This window comes from Rhamphochromis sp. 'chilingali' (assembly GCF_963969265.1).
Source record: "Rhamphochromis sp. 'chilingali' genome assembly, chromosome: 6".
Taxonomy (NCBI): domain Eukaryota; kingdom Metazoa; phylum Chordata; class Actinopteri; order Cichliformes; family Cichlidae; genus Rhamphochromis; species Rhamphochromis sp. 'chilingali'.
Genome location: NC_137933.1, coordinates 28,896,833 through 28,920,574, shown reverse-complemented (window position 1 = coordinate 28,920,574; position 23,742 = coordinate 28,896,833). Strand labels below are relative to the sequence as shown.

Genomic DNA, 23,742 nt, shown 5'->3' with positions numbered 1-23,742 from the left:
ATAACATGTGGCCCCATAATCAGTAAGTTGTGGTTTAGGATCGAAAACTGGTCAAGAAGTTTATAGCAATTACCATCAGTGGTAATATATTCAACAATTTGTCATGTTTGTGCCCATTTGATTTGTTATGTAAAGTTTTGTGGATTTGCTAAGTCTTCTGTTTAACTATGCTGCACGTCACCAGTGTCAGTGTTGTGTAGTCTTCGTAAAAAAAAAAAAAATGTAGATACAATTGCTTTAATTACGTGACATCTTTACTATGTTTGCTAATGTTTTCTTTTCTGTCAGTCTTTTGCTACTACCATAACGTTTTTCCAAGCAGACTTTTATATACCAGTCATCAAAATGTGGATATAGCTCAGGAGTTGTAATCTGATCATAGACTGAAGCCTGATGTGAGCTTCTATTTATCTGGAAGCCTTCCTGGGTGATATGAGGTCCTATTAATACTCTATGCAGCGGTTGCTGCCTTCCAGCCTGCTTATATGTGTACACACATATGTACACACAACGGAGTCCCAAAACCAGAAAATCATGCACACAAACACCAGAGACTTGAGACGTCTCAAACACTAAAGGCTGCACTCCACTTCAGGCCTTCATGATGTCATTGGGAAACCAAATCATTAGTGACATCAGTGCAAACAGGAAATGAATTCAAGTGTAAACAAAACAATTTGTTGGTGTTTATTGTGATCCCTGTTTTTTTAATTGTTTTCCGGCTTCTGTGTTCATGTTTAATATTCATTGTTTTCAGTTTGGTTTCCCTATTTTTCTTGTGTTTGTTGGGTTGAGTTCCTGATTCTTGTTGGATTTCTTTATTATTCCAGTTAGTTCCAGTTAGTTTGTAACACTGAGTCTGTGGTTCCTGTTTCTACTCTATGGCTACTCTAGTGATGAGTTTCAGCTTTGTAATCCTGTTTTGGCTCATGTCTTGATTTTTATTATTTACAGTTGTTTTAGTTCCCTCAGTGTTCCCTCATTTCTGCTTTCATGGTTAGTGTGATTCGTCATTTGGGGTATCTCAATTACTTTGAAGATTAGTTTTCTTTCATGCCCTCTGTTAGTTCTACTTCACGTCTCTTTCCTGGTTCCCTGATTGATCTCACCTGCGTAAACCTCTGCACTCTATTTTTGACGATTGTCTTTTTTTTCTGTTGTTTTGTTTGTTTCCTTTCTGCCACCTTCTTCACAGTAATATAGATAGAGAAATATTTTTAGGAACATCATTCAATTCTCAGTGGTCAACTTCTGCATCTTTAGTTACTTCTTCCTCTCAGCCTTTTGTTTCAAGTTGTTGAGTCTGTCCACTGGTGTCTCTCTGTTCTTTGTAAGCCTTCTGTATTTACTGTTAATCCTTTCTATGCTTCTCCCAGCCAGAAGTCCCACTGAGATCCTGTAGATTTAGACAGAGGTTGATCTCATGATTAGTATTCAGCTGTCAGAGTACGTCAGTCAACTTTTGGAGGCCCCTCTCAATCCTCACCCTCCCACTATCATTCCCCCATTAAAATCTTAATGTATACCTCTGCGTTGTAGCATATGCCCATGTGCATGTGCACCACCTAAGGATGTATAGTTTGTTGCCACACAATTCTGAAGAGAGAGCCTGTATGCATTAATGTAGATACATATTCAACATTCTCCTGATTTCCCAGGAAGTTGCCCTCCATCATCTTAAATGACATGAAAAGAGCCGGAGACAGATATATGCATGAATTAATTGGCTTGAATAGAAGTATTTAGAAGCCTAATCCATGGAGATTAACGCAAGGCGCCCTCTTCGGATTTAAGCTTCTGTGCATTTTCAGCAGAGGATTGTTTTATTTCACTCTATCCTCCTCACATGCCACCACCTTTAGATCTTAGTCAGTGAGCCTTTAAAAAGCTGTCAAGTGTAGGATTAACAATGTAGAAAACCACTAGACAGCTAATTGCTCTAAAAACCTTTAAAAGTATATAATGATGATTTTTATTGTAGTTTGTTTGAACTCCTGGGTTGCTATTGATTGTCTTTATGTTGTATGCGAGCAAAAATATTACTTTTTATTTCAGGATTAGTGCACATATTTTAACAATTTCATGTGCTATAGTTCAATCCAGAATTAAAAGCACTATATTAAAAGTTTTTTTGTTGTTTTTTTAAATCGGGCTATATACAACTGTAAAGAATAAAGTTTGGCACTAGTTAACCGAAATTCATTTGTAAAAGTATTGCTATGTGGTTTGTATTCACAGTCCAGGCTTCATCAGTACAGTGTTTCAGAAAACAGTGATATTGTTTTTTGGCAAACGCTGGAAAACAACTGAAGTATAATACACTCACTGGAAAGAAAAAAGAAAATATAATATTAATATTAATATAATATTACAGCTATACTGAGTCACTCTTTGTTTTTATTTCCCATTTTTCTTTTGCACTCTATCTTTTTGCCTTTACTTTCCTCATCTCACTTCAGTCATTACCCTCCCCTTTTCTCTGCACCTGTCTCTCTCCCATCACCCATTTCTCATTTTCTTTCCTCTTCCACGCTTTTTCTTCTACCCTTTTTCTTGTCTCTTGCCTTCTCCCTCTTCCCTCCTTCATTTATAGGCTTTGCACTGTGAGTCTATGAGATACTGAGCAGATCAATGCCTATAGATTGGCTCATTGGAAGCCATTAGTTATGGGTTTTTATAAAGCTAGTCATTATTGTGCTTAATCTTGCAGAAAATTAAATTTAGAGTTGTGTACAGTGTTTTGGTTAAAAGTTGTTGATTTTTTTTCTGCTTTCACTCACTTACCAGCTGCTATTTTCTCGCCTTTTTTGCATTTATTAGTGTGTGTGTGTGTGTGTGTGTGTGTGTGTGTGTGTGTGTGTGTGTGTGTGTGTGTGTGTGTGTGTGTGTGTGTGGGTGTGTGTGTGTGTGTGTGGGTGTGTGGGTGGGGGTGGGTGCGTGGGTGGGCACGCGCTTAAAGCACACTAGTGTCACTGTTAATAAGCCATCATGCATCCCGGTCATGCCAAAAAGCCCTTCAAGAAAACTGCCCATACAACAACATAGCTTGGCCACAGTACTGCACGCGTACTGCATTTTTTTTCTTCTGGGTTGGCAAATTTCTCTATTCTTAGAGCCTCTATATGCAATATATTCAATGGCTTTAATAACTTTAAAAGTGATGGTGGTGTCATTTTTTTTTCACCCAGCCACTTTGCTTTTGTCTTTTAAAAAGCATTGTGGCACCGTCCAGGTCCAGCTTTAATTTTCAGAATTAGTCATGAACTCTTGGACAACACTCTCCCTATTCTCTTATATGTGTTCCTTGCCTCTGTCTTGCCAGACAAAGCCCACCCTATTACTTTCTCCTCTTTACACTTAATTTATCAAACCCTTCAGTATTCCACTCTTCAAGCTCCCTATATGTCATTCTTTTTCATCCCTAATCCCAATCTTTTTCACCCACTCTTTCATGTCTTTCATCAATGTGTCCTTCTGTTTCATTCCCTGTCTTTCCCAGTTCTCCCATCCCTATTTCTTTCTTCTGCACTCCCTGCTTGCTTCCCTGTCCCCCATCCTTTACTTTAACCCTTTTGCTTTTCCACTGCCCTGAACACCTTCCTCCTCCCCCTTTCTTCACTCTTTTCTCATCCTCAGTTCCCTCATCTTTCCATCCTAGTCCCTCTTTGCTCCCCCCCCCCCCCCCACACACACACACACACACACATACACACAACCACATCCTCTCTAACTAAACAATAGATGCCTTGAGCTCTGAAAGATCACTTCCCACCCCAGCCCAACACCGTCAACATTGCCCACCCTCCTCCTCTCCCACCCCATGATGATATGCAGAATAGAGCAGCAGCCTTCTTTTGTTTAGCTTAGCGCAAATGAAAATTGCTAATCAATTTTTACCCCCTCTTATTTCATGGCATGTAGTTCCTGCCCCTCCCCTGCCAGCTGTCATTGTGTGGTTGTGGCGCAGGGCTGAAAGCTTCATTAGCAGGAGGACAGCATGTTTTGCCCCTCAGCGCTGTATTCATGGAATTACCAAAGATAGGACATTGCCTGGTGTTACTCGGAGAATTAGTGCAAATAGACATTACCTTGTGTCTTATGCCTTTTTGTCAGAAGCTTGGTATACATTTTTGAGTATTTTATTATGATACCAATGCTTTCTGAGGCATTGGTTTAATTGCTAAACCTATTTACAGCTCTTTAGCCGCTGTTGAGTAACATCATCAGAGCAAACATAACTGAGCTGACTAAGCAAAACATGAAGTTAAAAATAATTCAGGGATATAATATAGTCTGCATAGTATTTCTGATCAGTCTTTTGTAAAGACATCCAGAGCACAAATCCTCCACTCTTCTTTCCATACTGGATTAATTTCAGCATTGCAAAGTGTTAAATCAAGCAAATCATGAGCAGCAAAATATCCCTTAAATTTTAGCTCACTTCTCCTTTTTCTCCTGCGCTGACATTCCCTATCTCTCTTTCTCATTCTCCTTTTTGCTCACTCTCTTTTTGTTTCACTCGGCCTTTGTGCTGCCTACTGAATACTTTTATTCTCGAGAGCTGGACTATGCAGCATAAAAATGTAAAAATATCCAGCAAATGAAAGCCTTTATGCTCTGAAAGAACAGCCATGCCTTGCCCAGTAGAAATTGCTAGGGTGTGTATCCCATAGACTAACTATGCAGCCATCCAGGGAACATGACCAGCCATGTAATGGGCATCTGCTGAAGTTTTGTTGTTGTTTGCTTTTCTTTTGTTTTAGTTTTTGCTTGAATTAGACAAGGGAGATCTAATTTCTTACAGTAATCTATAAAGGTAAGGAGACCCTGCATGAGTCTTGTCAGTATTATGTGACAAACTAAGACAATTAACAACAAAAACATGTTATTTAATAGCTTAGTTTTGAGGCACAATAAGGTGCATTCATGCATTAATGTTAAGCAGATGATATTCCTTAATATCCAACCCCTGATTAGATAGTATGAAACACCGAGGGTTTCAATATTTACTCAGAACTGTTTTGAATGTAAATCCAGCCAGTATTAGCATGTAATTATTTCAAGGTAGCCATTACAAAGTTGCTTTTTCACTGGTTATGACTGAGCACAAGATGCAGCTAATGCAGGTAAAAAGCGCACAGGTCAAAGGTCATAGATGGCCAATGGTAATCTGATGGGAAAAGTGGGAGAAAGGGATGGGACTCTTAATTCTTAAGTTCGGTAGTGGTCCTTTCCTTCTTCTTTTTCTCCATACTCATCTGGTCACCTGCTGTTTAATTCAAACAGCAAAGCATTCAGCCCTTCATGTTCAGGTGTGTGTGTGTGTGCGCGTGTCTGTCTGTGTATTTTTCTATATCTGTATGTGAAGCCTGCCCTAGTTTAAGCTGTCGGTTTGAAAGTGATAAGGGTCGCACATGATCTTATGTCTACTGGGAAAAACAGTTGCAGCCCCTTGTGAGAGAATATTTTCCATAACCACCTATAGCCAAGCTCAAATCCACTTACAGTAAACCTATGCTTAATTTCACATACAGCACAACCTCACATCAAGCATCTTGAGCCTTAGCATCACGACAAATTTTGTCATCTATTACTTTAGCTTTTTACCTAATATCAATGTAAAGAGATTTTCAAAGAAAGATCTGACACGAAGAAGTTTTGACAAAAGAAAGGTGCTCTGTTTCCAGTCTGCCCATACCACACATCTGGATTAGAGACAAAACAGGTGGACAGGAAAACAACAACCCTGAGACCAAGATGATTTTTAATTTGCGATCAATAACTTGTCATAACCTGTCATTTTTCATCCTTTTTGTGTAATTATTGCGATTTCTTTTTCTCAATGAACTTCAGTCAAAATAATAAGGATTCAAATGGCACACTTTTCCCACCTTGTTCTTGAGGCGTCAGTATGTGTGTCAGACTTATCTTCTCTCTCTTACTAAGTCTGCTGGTTGACTATAGTTTTTCCATCCTCTTTTATTAATAGCTCAAGGGTCTGTTTGTCAACCCATGCTTCGGTGTCTGGTTGCCTCTTGGGTACTATTAATAACTCCAGCAAAGACAAATGTACTGACATATTCAGTCTGTGGATAATAAGATCTTACTGTCTTAATTCAATCAGAATCCCTTCGTCACAGAGACCAAAGTAGCTGTCAGGTGTGTGAAAGTCTTGGTGTGTAAGTATAGTAGCATGTAATCCAAGGCATTGGTAGCCACTTGTTAATTTCCTCCTGGACTCAGGATCATTTACCAGCCTTAGTATTTTCATTGAAACCAGACCCCACCAATCAGATCATCCTATGAGCATGTACAACAGAAAATATCAGCAGAATAGAATTTACGGTGTCCTGATAATATATACTTTTCTTTAACGTAATCATAGATATATTTGCCATTTTAGCTGCACTAAATGATATTTCACGATCAAGGTTCTTTTCTATTTAATCTACACAATGTGTGGTTTAATATTTAATGCAAACAAGAACCAGGCCTATTTCCATAAACTTTTACACAATGCACACAGCTGTTTTAGTAAATAGAGCTGTTGCAGAGTCTGTGTGTAGATAAATTTCACTCCTTAGAAGCTTTGGGTGCTGATATGGAGAAGCATGGATATCGGTTTTCAACCACAAGGACTAGTTAAATTTTCCGACTGTTATATCGTAAAACACGAAAGCAAAGAGTCAAAATCAATCTGATGACACACTCACAGATTTCTGCTATAATCTGCATAATCAAAGCCATTACATCTGTTTTCAGTGTGTTGTAAGCCTTAACTACCCAATAATATGTAGAAAGTTCCTGATGTTGCTCTCTTTGAAGTAAAATGAATAATTCTGACCTTCCTATGTTCCCCAAGACTATCTGTTCTCCCCTGTCCAGCCAAACTGAAGCCAAATGATACACCAGATCACAACCACTGATAATCAAGACCATCTTAGAACAGAGGCAGCCATTGCAATTCTCTCCCCAAGGACCACCTGTTATTACAGAGCTGAAGTTTCATATTCATACATTACTTGCTATGGCTGTTATGGTCATGGAGGACAGTTGAACCATCTACACACAGACACACAAACACACATACAGAGGGTATGTGTGTAAATCTAAATATGTGAAAAGAAAAACAAGTAAGAAAAAACACATATACTAACTCACTATCATTTTTAATATGCTCAGAACAGGCCAGTGGCAGCTGCATCTCAACATTCTCACACTCAGCATCACCTCTCTTCCAGTGTGTATGTATGCGCAGGTTGTAGTGAGTTCTAGCAAGTGCGAGTGTGTGTGTGTGTGTGTGTGTGTGTGTGTGTGTGTGTGTGTGTGTGTGTGTGTGTGTGTGTGTGTGTGTGTGTGTGTGTGTGTAAAAGTGAGAGAAAGAGAGAGTGAGAGAGTGCAAGAGCTTGCTGCAGTGTGTTTTGAGCCCAGTGGAAAAGCAGGAAGAGCTGCTAATCCGTGTGGCTGGCCGAGCAGAAAGGCCATTCATATTTATAGCTGACTGAATCACATTCTGTCATACAGATGTCCAATACTAAGACCAAGAACAAGAATAACTTCAGAACAAAATAGAAATATGGGTCTGAAGGAAATTCAGACCAGAGCTGTATTTATAGCCTGCTGAGTCACTCTGTGATACAGATGACACTTTCAGAAGAAGGAAAACTCCGCAATCAAGCCAAAATGCAGTATGGCATGTCAGATGTTTAAAACCTGCATGATAATCTGCTGAATCACTGGGTCATACACTGTAGTATAATATGAAGTCACTATCAGTGATTTGTGAAAGCAGCACATATGTTTGAAGAGCGAAAGTTTTAAAACTGAAAAAAAAAGTAGAAGAAAAAAGGAACGTTGTCACTAAGACCCTGTTTAGGAAGTAATAGTTCAAGAATTTTTAATTGTAGTTCAGAAACAGCCACTAAAACGTACGAGAATAATTCAAATCAAGTGTTGAGCGTGTTACAATAAAAGCAAGCATAAAGTCAGAAATGGCTGTTAGAGGAACATCTTGAAGTAATTTAAAACTGGTTTAATCCCTTAGCCAAAATGGTTACTATTTTGTGCAAATGTGAAGTTTTGGTGGGCACAGACCACGTGCAGTCCTGTTTTTCCAAATGCAAGACATGGGTGAATTCAAGGACATAGGCCAATAGTCGGTAGCCAGTCTTTGAGAGGTAAAGGGATATTTTTAACCTGCTGTATCACACTCATACAGAGGTAACAGGGGCAGAGATAAAACTGGACAGCAATACAGAGTCTAAAAGTATACTGAGACTGTGTGTAGTTATTTTTTAGCGTTAAGGATCACACCCTGCCACTATAGTTAATGCCAAAAAGTAAAAAATCATAGGGCAAAATTAATGTGTGTGCAGAGTAAATTATGTCTTATAGCATTTTCAGAGGCAAATCTGCTGCTAGATTTATAATACCTATATCTACATGTAGGACCCTTGACTTTATTAAAAATAAAACTGATATTTAGTTGGTTGGTTAATATTGATTTAGTATGATGTCATGCATTCAGTGTGAATGAAATCTGAATGAAATCTGAAAAGTGTTTCAGTGAAATTTCACTGAGTGCTTTTTTCATTTTACATATGAACAACAATAGCTAAAGCTATCAAAGTTATTTTAGTTTCAATGCTAGTATAAAGACAACATGTTGGAATTTTGAAGTTATAATTTACCACTTAAATTAAATTAAACTAAATTAATACATCCTTGTGTTTATATGTGCAATTCATCTAGCTGAAATAGACAATAGTTGTCAACAGATGTTTGTCATTCTCAGACAAGCCATCTGTATGTAAGTAGTTATATACTTTGGCATGCGTTTTAGTAGCTCCTTGATGATATATCTATTGTCTGTTCAGCGTGGTAGTGTGATATATTTTGTTGCTCTTAATTCTTTATGAATCTTCTTTATGTAAATTTACAGAAATACAAAATGTTCAGCTTTGGAGCTGCCATTTTTGAAAAGTGCATCGACCACAAAGTAATCTGTTTATATCATTTACAGGATACATTTTTCTTTTGATTGATTGGTTTATGAAGTGGACTAAATGACTCCTCAATAGAAATTCACATTTATTTTTGATTAAAGTATTTATGTGAAGCCTTTTTAATCTAAATGGGCTTTAAAATTGATTATGATCACAATCTAATCACAATATCAGAATCCATGTCTCCATCATGATTTCATACCACTCTAAAGAGTCTGTAAAGTTTTAACTCTCAAACAATATTATATGTCTGCTAATGTGATACTTATGGTTCTTTAAAACATGATCTTTTGAGAAGTCATTCATTCAAGTCATTTTAAGTCCAGTGACTTCAAGTTAGGACACCTTGCTAAGTAAAATTTCAAGCTGCATTATCCTGAAATATTTATATTTTTCTTAATGGGACACTATCACCTGCATCCTTTTAATCTCTGTATGATGTTTTACAGTTATAGGCACTCCCTAATGTACAATACAAAAACTGCAATGTCAATTTGCTTGATACTTTTTCCAGGTTTTTTTTAAAGCCAGGTCTTTTGTTTGTGTGTGTGCTTAGCTTACATGCAATACTTCTATGTGTGTCAGTGGGAGATCTTCTCGGATACAAATGTTCCCCTCAAGAACTGAAACCAAAGAAAAGTGTCTGCCTCTAGATGCGCTCTATTTGTAAAAAATTATTTTGCGTTCACCCACATGCCTCTGCAGTGTCTCCACTTCTGTGCATGTGTGTGTATGCATGTGCACGTGTGTGCGTGTTTCTGTGTGTGAGCTAGATTTATGGTGGTGAGTCCTAGTTTCAAAGCTGCCATTAATTAGCTGGAAGACACTATTGTCAGCATTAAACACAGATTGAACAAGGCGATCCAATCAAACAAGAGCACACACACACAAACACACATCCGCACACACACATTCAGTTCATATATTATTTAACTGATGCTCATATTATTGTTAGAAAGTGCCAAGTTGAGTGGAGCAATAAAAGTAAATGCACTAACAATACCCTTGAGGAACAACACGGAGAGTGATTCAATAACTGTTTTATCTTAATATGTTTGTCAAAGTTAATCCATATGATTGTTGGTAATGCAGCTACATGTTGGAATAAATAGGACTAGACTAGAAAATTCATTGCATGGTATTTGACACATGTGATTTATATCAATAAAAGGCAGTAAGTGAAGCGGTTCAAGAGGATAACTGTTAACAACACTCTAGAGAAAGACTCATACATTCACTCTGTTTGTATTTATCTGTCAGCTGTGTCGGTGGGTCCTTGGGAGAGAAGGAGAGACGCATTCAGATATAAATAGTACCACTATTTATATCTGTACAGGAGAATATACAATACTAATATATGTATTCAATATGTAATATTGTATTGTAATATATGTATTCAATTTTCAATACCTCACACTACACCAAAACACAATTTTGTGGTTATACTCGCAATCTACAATATTTAATGTCTGCAGTTGAAGTGTTTTTTTTGTGTGTGTGTGTGTCCCTCCTCGCTCCCTTGAGTATTCTCACCTCCTCAACCTCTCTCAACCTTTCCACCTTTGCACATTCCCCTCCTGACTGAAACTAGGCCTCCTTCTTTTTTTCCTTATTTCCTCTCTTTCTCCCATTACTCTGACTCTTGCTTGTGTTCACTCCACTTTTTTCTTGTATAGATATTCCCTCTCTCTTCTTCTGTATTGAGATATCCCCTCACAGCACCCCCAGTGACCCTTTCCATGACCACTGACCTCAGGGGTAAATGCAAGGTCCCATCTCACCATGAAATAAAGACATTAGCTTCCTCCCACTGTCTGACCCCGCTCACCTGCCTCATCTTCCCTCACCCCTTTGTCTGTATCCCTCTCCCTAAATCCCCTCTGTACCACCTCCTGTTCTGTTTTCCTTTGCTTCTTTTCAGCCACTATCATCGTTTCCTCATTGTTCCTCCTGTTGTCTGCCTGTTTAAAAAGTTGCTGCTAAAATGTAACTTTGGTATTTTCAAATTGAAATTGTCAAGTTTTTTTTACGCTGTCACACTGTCTATAGCTACACGATGATGTGTTGATATGTATTTCTCTGGACATTGCACTCTAAAACTAAGATGCTTTGCTCCCTATCGCTCCTTGTTTTTATTCAGAAGTCTGAATCCATATACTTCTGCACTTACTTTTTTACTGATGGGCTAAAAGGTTTTTGTTTTTTTATGCCATCATCTTGATTTTCAGCAGATGCATTGCTTAATGAATGGTTTTGTATAACTCTTCTTATTGTGGTAAATGGTCAAAAAGATGAATTGAATGAACACTTTATCATTTTAAAAAGTCATTTTTCTGACTTAGTGCTTTAAAAATATATTTGTCCCAAAATCTAGGTTGTGTTGTTAATTATAAGGATAACAATATTATATTCTTATACGCTATATTTTGCAGCAAGCTAACAACAAACTCTAAATGACTTGGAAAGATTGTAAAATATGCTAAACATTTCCCTGAATTATACTTTGAAAAGAAAAAAACAGTTTTCATCATTTTTGAGGTTGATTGTGAATTGTATTCATGTGTAGTTGGGGGTATATATTTGCTCCTTGAGGATGAGCTACAGTAGCTTTGTAAGTTTGTGTGGCTCCATCATTAGTGTGTTAGTTTTTTATCCACAGGGTAAAAAAAGTGTTCCCATGAGAGTACTGTTCTTCTCTCCCTCATTCCCTTGTTCCTGAGAAAAGGAGCGATGGAGAAAACATTAGTCTAGAGCAGTTGTTCACAGCAGCAACCCAAGTCAAGCATGTCACCTGCGTGTACTCCTTTGCTTTATGCATATTCATAACTTTTTCCCATCTCAGTATATAGAACACAAAAACAGAAAACAGCGTACATACCTCCCTCTTTTCTCACATCTCCTCTCTACTCTAAATCCCTTTTACTTCATACTAAAATGCTTCTTTGAACTTTACAGAAAGCAGAAGAAATTTACTTTTGCCACTGCAGAAAAAAAGTAAATGCGTTAAAAGTGCAAAAATGTAGCAACACAAGAAAACAGCTTTGTGTCCAGAATCCTTCCAGTTTATTCTTTATGTAGTGACCCAAACTGGCGTAATTTAGCAAGCAGCAAAGCAGCAAAGCATAGACCTCTTTCTTCCTGCTAAAACATCCTTCCAAATTATAAGTGCATAAACTGAGTCTAGGTTTTTCCTTGTCCCACTCAGTCACATGTTTTGTTTTGCTTTCTACAGCTAGTAATCCTCTGGTGAGTTTGTCCTTGGCCTACTGTCTTTTTAAAGCAGCAAACAGTCTGGGGAAAAAAGCCCTGTGCCTTGTGCCTTCTGGCAGCTAAAACCCAAATTTCTCATTTACATTTTTCCTCTGGCAAAAAAAAGTCAGTCCAGCTAGCTTGTGGGATGGCTTACATGTTTTTCTGCAAGGCAGTTTAAAGACAAAAATGCTGTTTATAAGCCCAGAAAACATGTCAGCTGAAAAACATCATAGCCCATGCTCCATACTGACAATTTCAGGAGGATGAATTGTATCAACAAGCTCAGTGTTGGACATTCACACACCTTTCTTCAGAGAGGGCAAAAGGTGTAGCACATATACAAAGAAAAAACAGTCAAAAATGTAATTTGAGGACTTCTATGTTGTTGTCAGTCTTGATTTTTGAAGCAAACATTTAAAAGCAAAGGTTAGACTTAGACTAATGATTAAACAAACTATGAGAAAATATGTATCAATAATTAAGGGGACACTATGTGCAATGGTGGTCTGCTGTTAATTTTTATGTCCTATATACATAAATTAATCATGTTTGAGGTAAATAGAGGAATAAAATATGTGCTTATACTTAACCAGAAACTTCTCATATGCCAATTATTTATTCTTCTGTGGTAACGTCACCTTAAAAATAAATCTTTTTGTATTGTTAGGCTGTGAATTTCTGATGCTTTTCACATAGAATTTCTCCAAATTAGCGAAACAGCGCCCCTTCAGCTTATTGGGAGAAGTTTTTCACAGTTAGTCGGCTAAAGAGAAGCTAGGTGAAAAACACCAATGCAAAAACGTGTTTAGTGTTTACTGTGATAGGTGAAGAACAGGAAGACAGAATGTGAAAGCGTGAGGAGGAAGAAGGGGAGAGAAAAAGGCGACTAGTAACTCCTAGTCTTAATAACTTAGCTAACATTACACAGTGCCTGTTTGAGACTAATTAGCTAGCACCCCTTGGATGAACAAAACGAACAGAAAGCAACTGTTGGATTAAAGAAAAACGAACAGAAAGAGCGACTTTCGATGACTTGATTTAAACTCCAGTAAGTTTAAATTCCGGGTATGTGGTGAGCCTACGCTCTATTTACCCCACTCACTTTTTGTTTGCACAGTATTTGTTGAAGTATTTTGGATGTTGGTTGTTTATAAAGTGTAAATTCTTCATAAATTTTGTTTCTTTATGAACGAATCCATGAAAAAACAAAGAAAAAAGATATATTGTTTAGTTATGTTTTACAAGTACAAAAAGCCATTGTTGTTTTAATGTAGCTGGTCTTTTATTGTAGAAATCATTTCCTTTTTTACTAAACATTTTGCATTTTCCTTTGTTGGTTTCATACTCCCTGTCTGTTTTTCTGTTCTTCTTTCTGATATTGCCTATGTTTTTCGTTTATTTAAGTAATTTTTGGCCTCTATCTGTGAAGGGCACTATGCAAATAAATATTGCTTCCTTGCATGCCTTGCTCAGCACCATGGAGAGAGCATGCTTGTGCTTTACTTGTATTCGGTTGGTATCTTTAAAGAGGCATGGTAGTTGTTTACTATTTGCTTAATATTAAGTAATTATCTTTATATATATGAGATTTGGTAGGATTACAGATGATACATAAATATGTGTGGACATAACTCAAATGTAGTCAGTAAGTGTTGTATTGTTTGTTTTTAAGTAGTCTTGAAAGTAATAGTTTTGTGTAATGTAAAATTAATGTCATGTGTACTTGTACTTGGGGTGGCTGTGGCTCAGGAGCGGAGCATGTTGTCTGGTAATCAAAAGTAGGGCTGCTCGATTATGGCAAAAATGATAATCACGATTATTTTCACTGAAATTGAGATCTCGATTATTTGACGATATTTATTTAACCCTTTAAGACCTACTATAGAACCAAGTCCGCCAGAGCTTATATTATATTTTTACATGTTGTAGTGCCATTTGTGGGAGCATTTCAATTTGCTATGCAACTGTAATAGCCCATATTTTAATAATATGTATGCATTAAGTACATAGTAACTACATTAATTGCAAAAAAAGTGCAATAAACTACAAAAAAAATTGAAAATCATTTTTGTTTTTTTTACATATATTTCTACTTGGAGAAATTTAAGAGGCTTATCCTTCAAAACTTTAAATACAAAAAAGTTGCAAAAAATAGTTTACAACAACAGGAAATTTATTTTGAGTGTCTTCATAGTTTTATTTTGGAGATACACCAATTTTTATATACTGCAGGAAAAACGAAAAAACAATCCTATGATGCAAATTTGCAAAGAAAACAGCAGGTGCATCAAAATAAAATATTTCCAGCAGTGCAATTCGAGTTCTAAGCATCCCAGCAACTATTCAGAAAAGTCAAACATGACCAGTATAGGTTTTTAAGGCCTACAAGTAAAAAAAACTACAATTTCCGCGAAAATGACGTCACTTCCGGTTTCGGGCAGGAAATGGCGGACATGTGACAGTTCGCGCTGACGTCTGTTTAACTGTGGGAAGTGTTACGAACAGCTGATCAGATCGGCAAAGCGTGTTTCTGGAATATTATGTTTTTGTTCCTGCAAGCGCTTTTTATGCAATTTTTGCAAAGCTTTATGTGGAAGGAAACCGTGACCGAGGACAAGCTGATGGCATCAGATGTAAGTACAACTCCTCCGGTGCAAAACAAATTATTGCGCTAGCTTACACGGTTCCGGTTCTACAGGGATTTAAAAATAGTTACACAAAACGGAGCGTGCTGCTCTGACCGGCTTTAAAGGGTTAACAATGACTTTAAAAAAATAATATAAAATAGTGTGCAACACCAGTGAAGTTTTTTTAACCTCTCTTTTCAACCAACAGCAGTCACTCTCCTCTCCAAATAACTTCTGCTTAGCTTTCCGAGCTTCCCTCGGGTCCTCTTAATCAGCGGTCTCCAACCTTTTTTGCGCCACGGACTGGTTTATGCCCGACAATATTTTCACGGACCGGCCTTTAAGGTGTCGCGGATAAATGAGGGAGGGGCTAATAATCGGCTCCGTCATTTTTAATGATCGTTGAAAGCCCAGATCGTAATCGTGATTAAAATTCGATTAATTGAGCAGCCCTAATCAAAAGGTTGTTGGTTTGATCCCTGGCTCCTTGCCACCTGCATGTCAGAAGTACCTTGGGCAAGACATTGAACATCAAGTTGCCTCTTATGCATTTATTGGAGTGCGATTATGTGATTTTTAGGTCAAATCTGCTTAGGTGTAGAAAAAATACACGTATGTGAATGTATGTTCTTGTAGTAAGAAGGCACTTTTGAGTGCTCAAATTGAGTAGAAAAGCACTCGATAAATACAAGTCCATTTGCCTTTAATTCCCTTTGCAATGTAGTGTTTCAAAGTTTGGGCAGTTGAACGGTTCTTAAAGGTATTTGGCTGGAGATGCAACATTCAATATCTTTTTTTAAAAAAAGGTGGAGTTGGTGTTGTTCCATTTCCACCAACAGGTAGAGATGCTCTCCTGTCATTGATTTAAATAAATTGGCCTTTTTATGTGGGTCCATTGTCAGAGCAGCTATTTGAATCCGTATCATCCTTAGATATGTACTTAAATTTGTCAAAAGTTCACATATGAAAAAAGCCTTTATAAGTACCTGGGAAAGACCTACTGCCTATATGGTTACATGACAGGCTAATGGTATTCTTATGGAAGTGACTTAATATAGCATTTATACTGTTTGTATGGTGTATAAGAGAAAAAGAGAAGAGGTATGCTGCAGTCAGGGTTGTGGGAGAGATTCTCTAGCTGTGTGTTTGATTTGCTTTGGTTTACAACAGATGGGCCTACTGCGACCCACAGGCAAATACATGCAACCCCCTACCCCAACCGGGTTTACACACATATACATGCAAACACTTACACATGTATACAATGACTGCAGATAGAGTATATAACAATGATGTTGAGAATATACATTGTTGATTTTGTGGTTAATGGTAGGTCTTTGTCAGAGACATAACACAAAGACAGTCATCTACTTTTGGTGCAGACAGATCTGCAGATATACTAATATTTGTGTAGATATGTATAGCCTAGGGGATGGTATCAATATTTTAATCCATTTTAATCAGCTAAAGTCAAAGAGATAAAATTTCAGTCCTTTATTTCCTTTACTTTACATCTGTACACCTCAGTCTGCTTTCAGACTGAGTTAGCTTTGTAAGAATAAAAAGAAAAGCTCTCAGCAAAATAACTAAAGGTTCTTCAACACTATTGGAACTACACTCGGTACAACAGGATTGTATTTTTCTTACCTTAGTGACATACTGGGGCCACTCATACTGGCCAGTTTTTCCAGTTCAACACTATTACACTAAAGGCTCTGATCTTGGATGGCGTGGGTGTCATGTTGAGACAATTTGTGTGACCTACAGACACACACCTTTAGTCCATGGACCCACAGGGGAAGACATAATTCACACAGTTAACATGTCAAATAACGCTGAAGGTCAGCACAGGTCAATTGGAAAAGAAAAGAAAAATGAAGATGAGGAGAATAAAGTGCAGAGTGGAATTTAGGAGAGGAAGTGAGTAGAGCGCTTAAAGAATAAAGACTGAAAAAAGTAAGACAGAAAGAGAGAGTTAAGTGAAAATGAAAAGAAAGAGGACAAGGTAAAGAAAGGAGTTAGATTACAACATTTTAAAATCAAAATCTATAGGAAAGAAAACGAATTCTGTGACCTCTGTATGAAGGCATCGTCCTCGTCATCTGCATATAGGGCTACATGGTATGGACAAAATCTATTGGATGACAATATTAAAACATCTGTCGTTTCATGTTATACTCTCATCTAGTTTGCAAATGAGAAGGTGCTCAAAATAAACCTGACTCAAACATTAGACCAGGCATTTTCCTGTGGCATGTCTTATAGTATTGACTCAAGAAAATAATAGCATATATTATAACTTATTTCTATAAATATATGGTTTTGTGCATTGGTCACTCAACACTCAACTCCAGGTACACAACGCAAAGCCGAAAACGCTTCACCAAGTCGAGTTGTCTCGTTTATATTACCCGTGTCTGGCCAAAGTATTGGAGGAAATCGTAGCATACTACACTGCAACAACAGACATGTCAACAAGCTAAACAACGCATCCCTGTATCAGCTAAACAGTGCACTTCACCCAAGACTGGACACTCTGTAGTCGATGTTTGCAGACAGGCTAGTTTGCTGACGACCATGCAGGAGCAGCAATGAGGACACAGGGAAGCGCTTGCGTGACTGTGTGGGGTCAGCTAGTGTGTTACTATGGGATAGCACCAGCTAAGGCCCATATTTATTTCATTTTGATTATTTAATTTAAGTGTAAAAAGAAATAGTGCTTAAAATATGAAATAAGATAACAAATGATTTCTTATTATTTTATGTGTGATTTTGGTCATATCACACAGCCCTATCTGCATAGCAGATACTGCCTAAGGGAAGCACGTATAATCTAAACGGAATTTTCAATTGGGGCAAGTGATGTTTTTTTTAACGGTTTAACTACTGCTAGCTTGAATGCCTGTGGTATGTAGCTGATTAATAGAGATGGGCTGATCATATTTAAGACTGAATTTAAGATTGAAGCAATAATTAATGGTAGGACTTCTTTGAGCAGTCTTGTAGAACGGGGTCTAAGAGACATGTTGATGGTTTGGAGGAAGTAATTACTTATTTAGTAGATTATTTCCTATGTAATTTATTTTAATGATTTTTTTTTTTTTTTTTGCAGATTTTTGGTTTGTTTTTTGTTGGGTTGGAAGCAGACATAGTCTCTAAGGGGGTGGGGTTTTGGGGAGACAACAGGAGTTTTTGGAGTTTAATAAATTAAAAAAATTCCTAGAAATGAGAACTGTTCTATCCAAAGAGATAGCGGCCATCTTACCTAACAAGACCAGGTTTTCCGCAGATTGTTTCCCAATTATCTTTAAAGCCCATATAATTTTTTTCACATCAACTGAATTCTAAATTCTTACCATCCAAATTCAAGTAAAAAATGATAGCTACAGTGGCTGCTGTAGGACAAACAACTCTGGTTATTTTTCATCTGTAGTGAGTATAGGCTGTCAGTCCACTCTTCACCTTGGCTGTCAATACATGTCCATGTCTATTTGCTCTGGAGGAGACTGTAAAACTCCTAAAAAAAAAAAGAAGTCCATTAAGAGTGTATATTCTAAGGAATTCCTCATGTGCACCATTGAGATCTTCTGATGTACAGTGGGGCAAAAAAGTATTTAGTCAGCCACCGATTGTGCAAGTTCCCCCACCTAAAATGATGACAGAGGTCAGTAATTTGCACCAGAGGTACACTTCAACTGTGAGAGACAGAATGTGAAAAAAAAATCCATGAATCCACATGGTAGGATTTGCAAAGAATTTATTCGTAAATCAGGGTGGAAAATAAGTATTTGGTCAATAACAAAAATACAACTCAATACTTTGTAACATAACCTTTGTTGGCAATAACAGAGGTCAAACGTTTACTATAGGTCTTTACCAGGTTTGCACACACAGTAGCTGGTATTTTGGCCCATTCCTCCATGCAGATCTTCTCGAGAGCAGTGATGTTTTGGGGCTGTCGCCGAGCAACACGGACTCCCGCCACAGATTTTCTATGGGGTTGAGGTCTGGAGACTGGCTAGGCCACTCCAGGACTTTCAAATGCTTCTTACGGAGCCACTCCTTTGTTGCCCGGGCAGTGTGTTTTGGATCATGGTCATGTTGGAAGACCCAGCCTCGTTTCATCTTCAAAGTTCTCACTGATGGAAGGAGGTTTTGGCTCAAAATCTCACGATACATGGCCCCATTCATTCTGTCCTTAACACGGATCAGTCGTCCTGTCCCCTTGGCAGAAAAACAGCCCCATAGCATGATGTTTCCACCCCCATGCTTCACAGTAGGTATGGTGTTCTTGGGATGCAACTCAGTATTCTTCTTCCTCCAAACACGACGAGTTGAGTTTATACCAAAAAGTTCTACTTTGGTTTCATCTGACCACATGACATTCTCCCAATCCTCTGCTGTATCATCCATGTGCTCTCTGGCAAACTTCAGACGGGCCTGGACATGCACTGGCTTCAGCAGCGGAACACGTCTGGCACTGCGGGATTTGATTCCCTGCCGTTGTAGTGTGTTACTGATGGTGACCTTTGTTACTTTGGTCCCAGCTCTCTGCAGGTCATTCACCAGGTCCCCCCGTGTGGTTCTGGGATCTTTGCTCACCGTTCTCATGATCATTTTGACCCCACGCGATGAGATCTTGCGTGGAGCCCCAGATCGAGGGAGATTATCAGTGGTCTTGTATGTCTTCCATTTTCTGATGATTGCTCCCACAGTTGATTTTTTCACACCAAGCTGCTTGCCTATTGTAGATTCACTCTTCCCAGTCTGGTGCAGGTCTACAATACTTTTCCTGGTGTCCTTCGAAAGCTCTTTGGTCTTGGCCATGGCGGAGTTTGGAGTCTGACTGTTTGAGGCTGTGGACAGGTGTATTTTATACAGATGATGAGTTCAAACAGGTGCCATTCATACAGGTAACGAGTGGGGGACAGAAAAGCTTCTTACAGAAGACGTTACAGGTCTGTGAGAGCCAGAGATTTTCCTTGTTTGAGGTGACCAAATACTTATTTTCCACCCTAATTTACGAATAAATTCTTTACAAATCCTACCATGTGAATTCATGGATTTTTTTTTCACATTCTGTCTCTCACAGTTGAAGTGTACCTCTGGTGCAAATTACTGACCTCTGTCATCATTTTAAGTGGGGGAACTTGCACAATCGGTGGCTGACTAAATACTTTTTTGCCCCACTGTAGGTAATTCCCAGTTCTATCGTATACTATAAAAACTAGAAGATGGCCACAGATGTATTTATAAGTCTGTGGCTCAAGACTTATAAATATGTTATTGTATTAATAAGTTACAATAATTTATTGTATTATTTTCAGTGTCATTTACCTATAAACGTTTCCTCCATTTACACTTAAAGGGTTTCAATGCTACTACCTAGAACTCTATATATACAACTAATAATTAGATTTTGCAGTTTTTCTTTGTAGATTTCAGCTGTTACACATTCCAGTACATTATCAATAGCTGTCATCATATTACCCAGCACCTTAAATTTCAAATAGTTTGTGGTCCAAGTACTAATATTTATATACTAATATTAATATTTTTCCCAGCTTCTTGGCTATGTCTGCATTGTGTTTGTTTAGATACTCAGTTCTAAAGATGTTAGATTGTTTTAGTTTTCTTCAGTGTTTCAGCAATGCATTCTTGTGCCGTCTGTTTACAAACCTTAAGAAAACAGCTGGTTTGTCACTGATGTTTCTCATGGGCATGCCTCAATATTGTCACAATCCAGTTCGATCCCTCTTGACTGCAGGAAAGCAGCTACCTGTTGCTCTGTGGAGCTGACATCCAGCTCCCAGGGTTCCTCACTGCTATCAGCAATCACTGCTGTGCGTATGACCAAGTTTTTATATGGAGCTCAGAAGCAATCACATTGATCGCCTGGAGCAGTGGTCCCCGACCTTTTTTGGGCCACTGACCAGTTTATGTCTGGTCTTTAAGGTGTCGCGGATAAATACAACAAAATTAAAACCAGTACGGGTACTAAAAAAAGGAAGATTTATTCATAACACATAGCAAAAGACCCAGGGAAACCGAGTTATGGACCGATTATGGACTCATGGACTGGTACCAGTCCGTGGCCCGGGGGTTGGTGACCGCTGGCCTGGAGTGTTGTTCTAGCCAACTCTTTAGGTACATTATCTTCTTCTCCTTCTCCACTTTTACAGAAGAATTTTACCTCTACTCATTGTCACCCATAAGCAAGTTCAGTCAGCTGTTAGTTCTTCCAACTATTAGCCTAACAGCTTGTTGGCTACCACACAACTATGCTGCTCTGCTCCAGTGTCCAATATCAAGGTCATAATCCAGAAATGGTCATACTAGGAGTTTAAGGCTATTATTCTGATGGCCAGCAAACAATGGCCAAAAAGGTTAGAAAAGTCAGATAAAAAAATCGTCAAAAGATCCAATCACCATAACACGACAACTCACAAACAAGAAGCCAGACTCACAAATAGGAAACAAGTGAATCTAACATTATCTGAAATGTAGCCAATAAAATTTCATCTGATGTGAAAATGTAATCAAAATATTTAGAGACAAAAGTGTGACTTTTAGGATGCTTGAGTTAGCTGGCATGATGTAGTGTGTAATTAGATGTTATCATTGTTTATCCGGCTCGTTATCATCTTTCCAGAGACAGGACAGTCAACACAATGGTATCTTGAATGAAGAGGAATGTTTGTGGCTTCAGCTCAGAAGATAAGACATTAGTTAGGTTAATGATATCATGAGAAAATGATGATTAAAATATTCATGTAGAAATCTTAACCAGATATATTTAGCCTGAAAGAGCTATTTGTGATCTTTTAAGTAAAAGGCACAATACATATGTGGGTACTGCAATCAAGATGGTGAGGCAACATGACAGCTTCCACAAACAAGTGCCTGTATATTTTTCCTTTTAACAGTTTTTATTCATTATCAGGAAAAGCATAAAAACATAACAAAGCAGACAAACAAGAAAAAATAAACCCAAAGAAAATCACATACATTTAAAGTCTTTACATACCTTTGCAAATACACATATGGGGAAAAGAGAAAGGAAGAAAAAACCCGTTCAGTTCATGAGAACACATAAATTGTTGGAAGACATAATTACACACTAATCATTTTATATTTAAGAATACACAATTTCTTTCTATTAACTAACTTTAAAAATTATTTACTAAACCTTTAAAGAAATCAAGTTCCATTTTAGTTTGAATAATTGCACAAACTATATTCTAGTGAGCATTGCTTATTAGTATTTATTTATGATTATGTGCCTAAAAAGACACATATCCTGCTCATCTCTTTTCCAATCTTACTGTTGTAGTCTTAGTCTCTTTCCTGCCATCTTTCCCTTTGAGTGCTTGTCTTCTCTCCTCTTTCATCTTCACTGCCCTTTCTGCCCTCAGCAGCAAAACTGTGCTTATTAGAGAAAGAGAGAGAAACACAGAGTGATGGAACGCGAAGCCAAAAAGATAGAAAGAGAGAGAACGGGAAGAAATAGAAAGAAAATTTTGCTTGTCAGGGTTTCTGTGTGTGTGTGTGTGTGTGTGTGTGTGTGTGTGTGTGTGTGTGTGTGTGTGTGTGTGTGTGTGTGTGTGTGTGTGTGTGTGTGTGTGTGTGTGTGTTGTGTGTGTAGCATGCGTATGTGTGTATTTGTCTGAGAGTGAGTGAGAGGAAGAGAGAGAGATTTTTGCTTATCAGACAGGAAGTGGATCTCTTACAATAGCATTCTGACGTTTCCCCTTCTCTAATGTGGAAAACTGTTAAGATTCCTATTCCAGATACCAGGCACACACACATACACACAAACACACACGTCACAGTGGTGCAGATAAGATGCAGCTGCTGTGTTAGAGACAGAATCACTGACTCAGCCATATGTATTCACAGACTTAAGACAATTACTAATTCACACTAACACAAAGGCGCACACACAGACACACGATCACGCATGAGGCTTACATACATTACGTACAGTTTCATATTTGGTATTCAGCTGATGCTCAAAATACAGTTACACAAACACAAAACATAAAAAAGGAAGTAAATGGCAAGAGAAAAAGAAATTTGGTTTGCAGAGATGAAGGAATTGATGATTAGATCGAAAGAAAGAGGAAAACATTGAGTCACAATAAGCAAGAGGGAGTTTAAGGAAAAAGAACAAAAGAGATATTGTTGGCCCTAAAGGCAAGGAAACCTAAAAGAGACACAAGTACACGATGTGTTAATAGAATTGCCTGAATGCCCTCCACTGAGAATGTAATAAATGTCATTTTCTGTACTTTATTATCAATTCAAATGATTTAACAGTGATGAAATCCATCTAATTTAACTGAATGTTAACTCATAAGAGCTTTAGTTGGTCTTTCTACGAAAACATCTTCTAGCAACTGGAAAGCAGAGGTGGGACCAAGTCTCAAGTAAGTCTCAAGTCTTTATCCTCAAGTCTCAAGTCAAGTCTCAAGTAATGTCAGGCAAGTCAGAGTCGAGTCTCAAGTCACTGGTGTAAAAGTCAGAGTCAAGTCACAAGTCTGAAACTTTGAATTTCAAGTCCTTTCGAGTCTTTAAAAAAAAACAACGAAAAAATAATGTTGCAGTTATATGCTAAATGTAAATATTAGACCATGTAATTTTAAAATCTGTGTTTTTCTCAACACATGACAAAATAGTGAACTTAGAAAATATACACAAATTGTGAAATTGCACCTCTTTAAAATGCAGCTCAATTAAACCTAGCTCCAAGAATAATTTTCACCGACAGTTCTGAGATAAGCTGCATGTTATTCTTGGATGCGGTTGTAGGACCAGCTTTAAAATCGCATGACAAAAATATCATACACATTAAAAAA

General features: G+C 37.8%; 1 protein-coding gene across 1 annotated transcript in view; it reads left to right on the top strand.

Moving 5' to 3' along the window:
• Positions 1–23,742, top strand: part of esrrga (estrogen-related receptor gamma a) — a 171,271-nt gene that overhangs the window by 3,239 nt on the left and 144,290 nt on the right. The gene's annotated exons all lie outside the window — the stretch shown is intronic.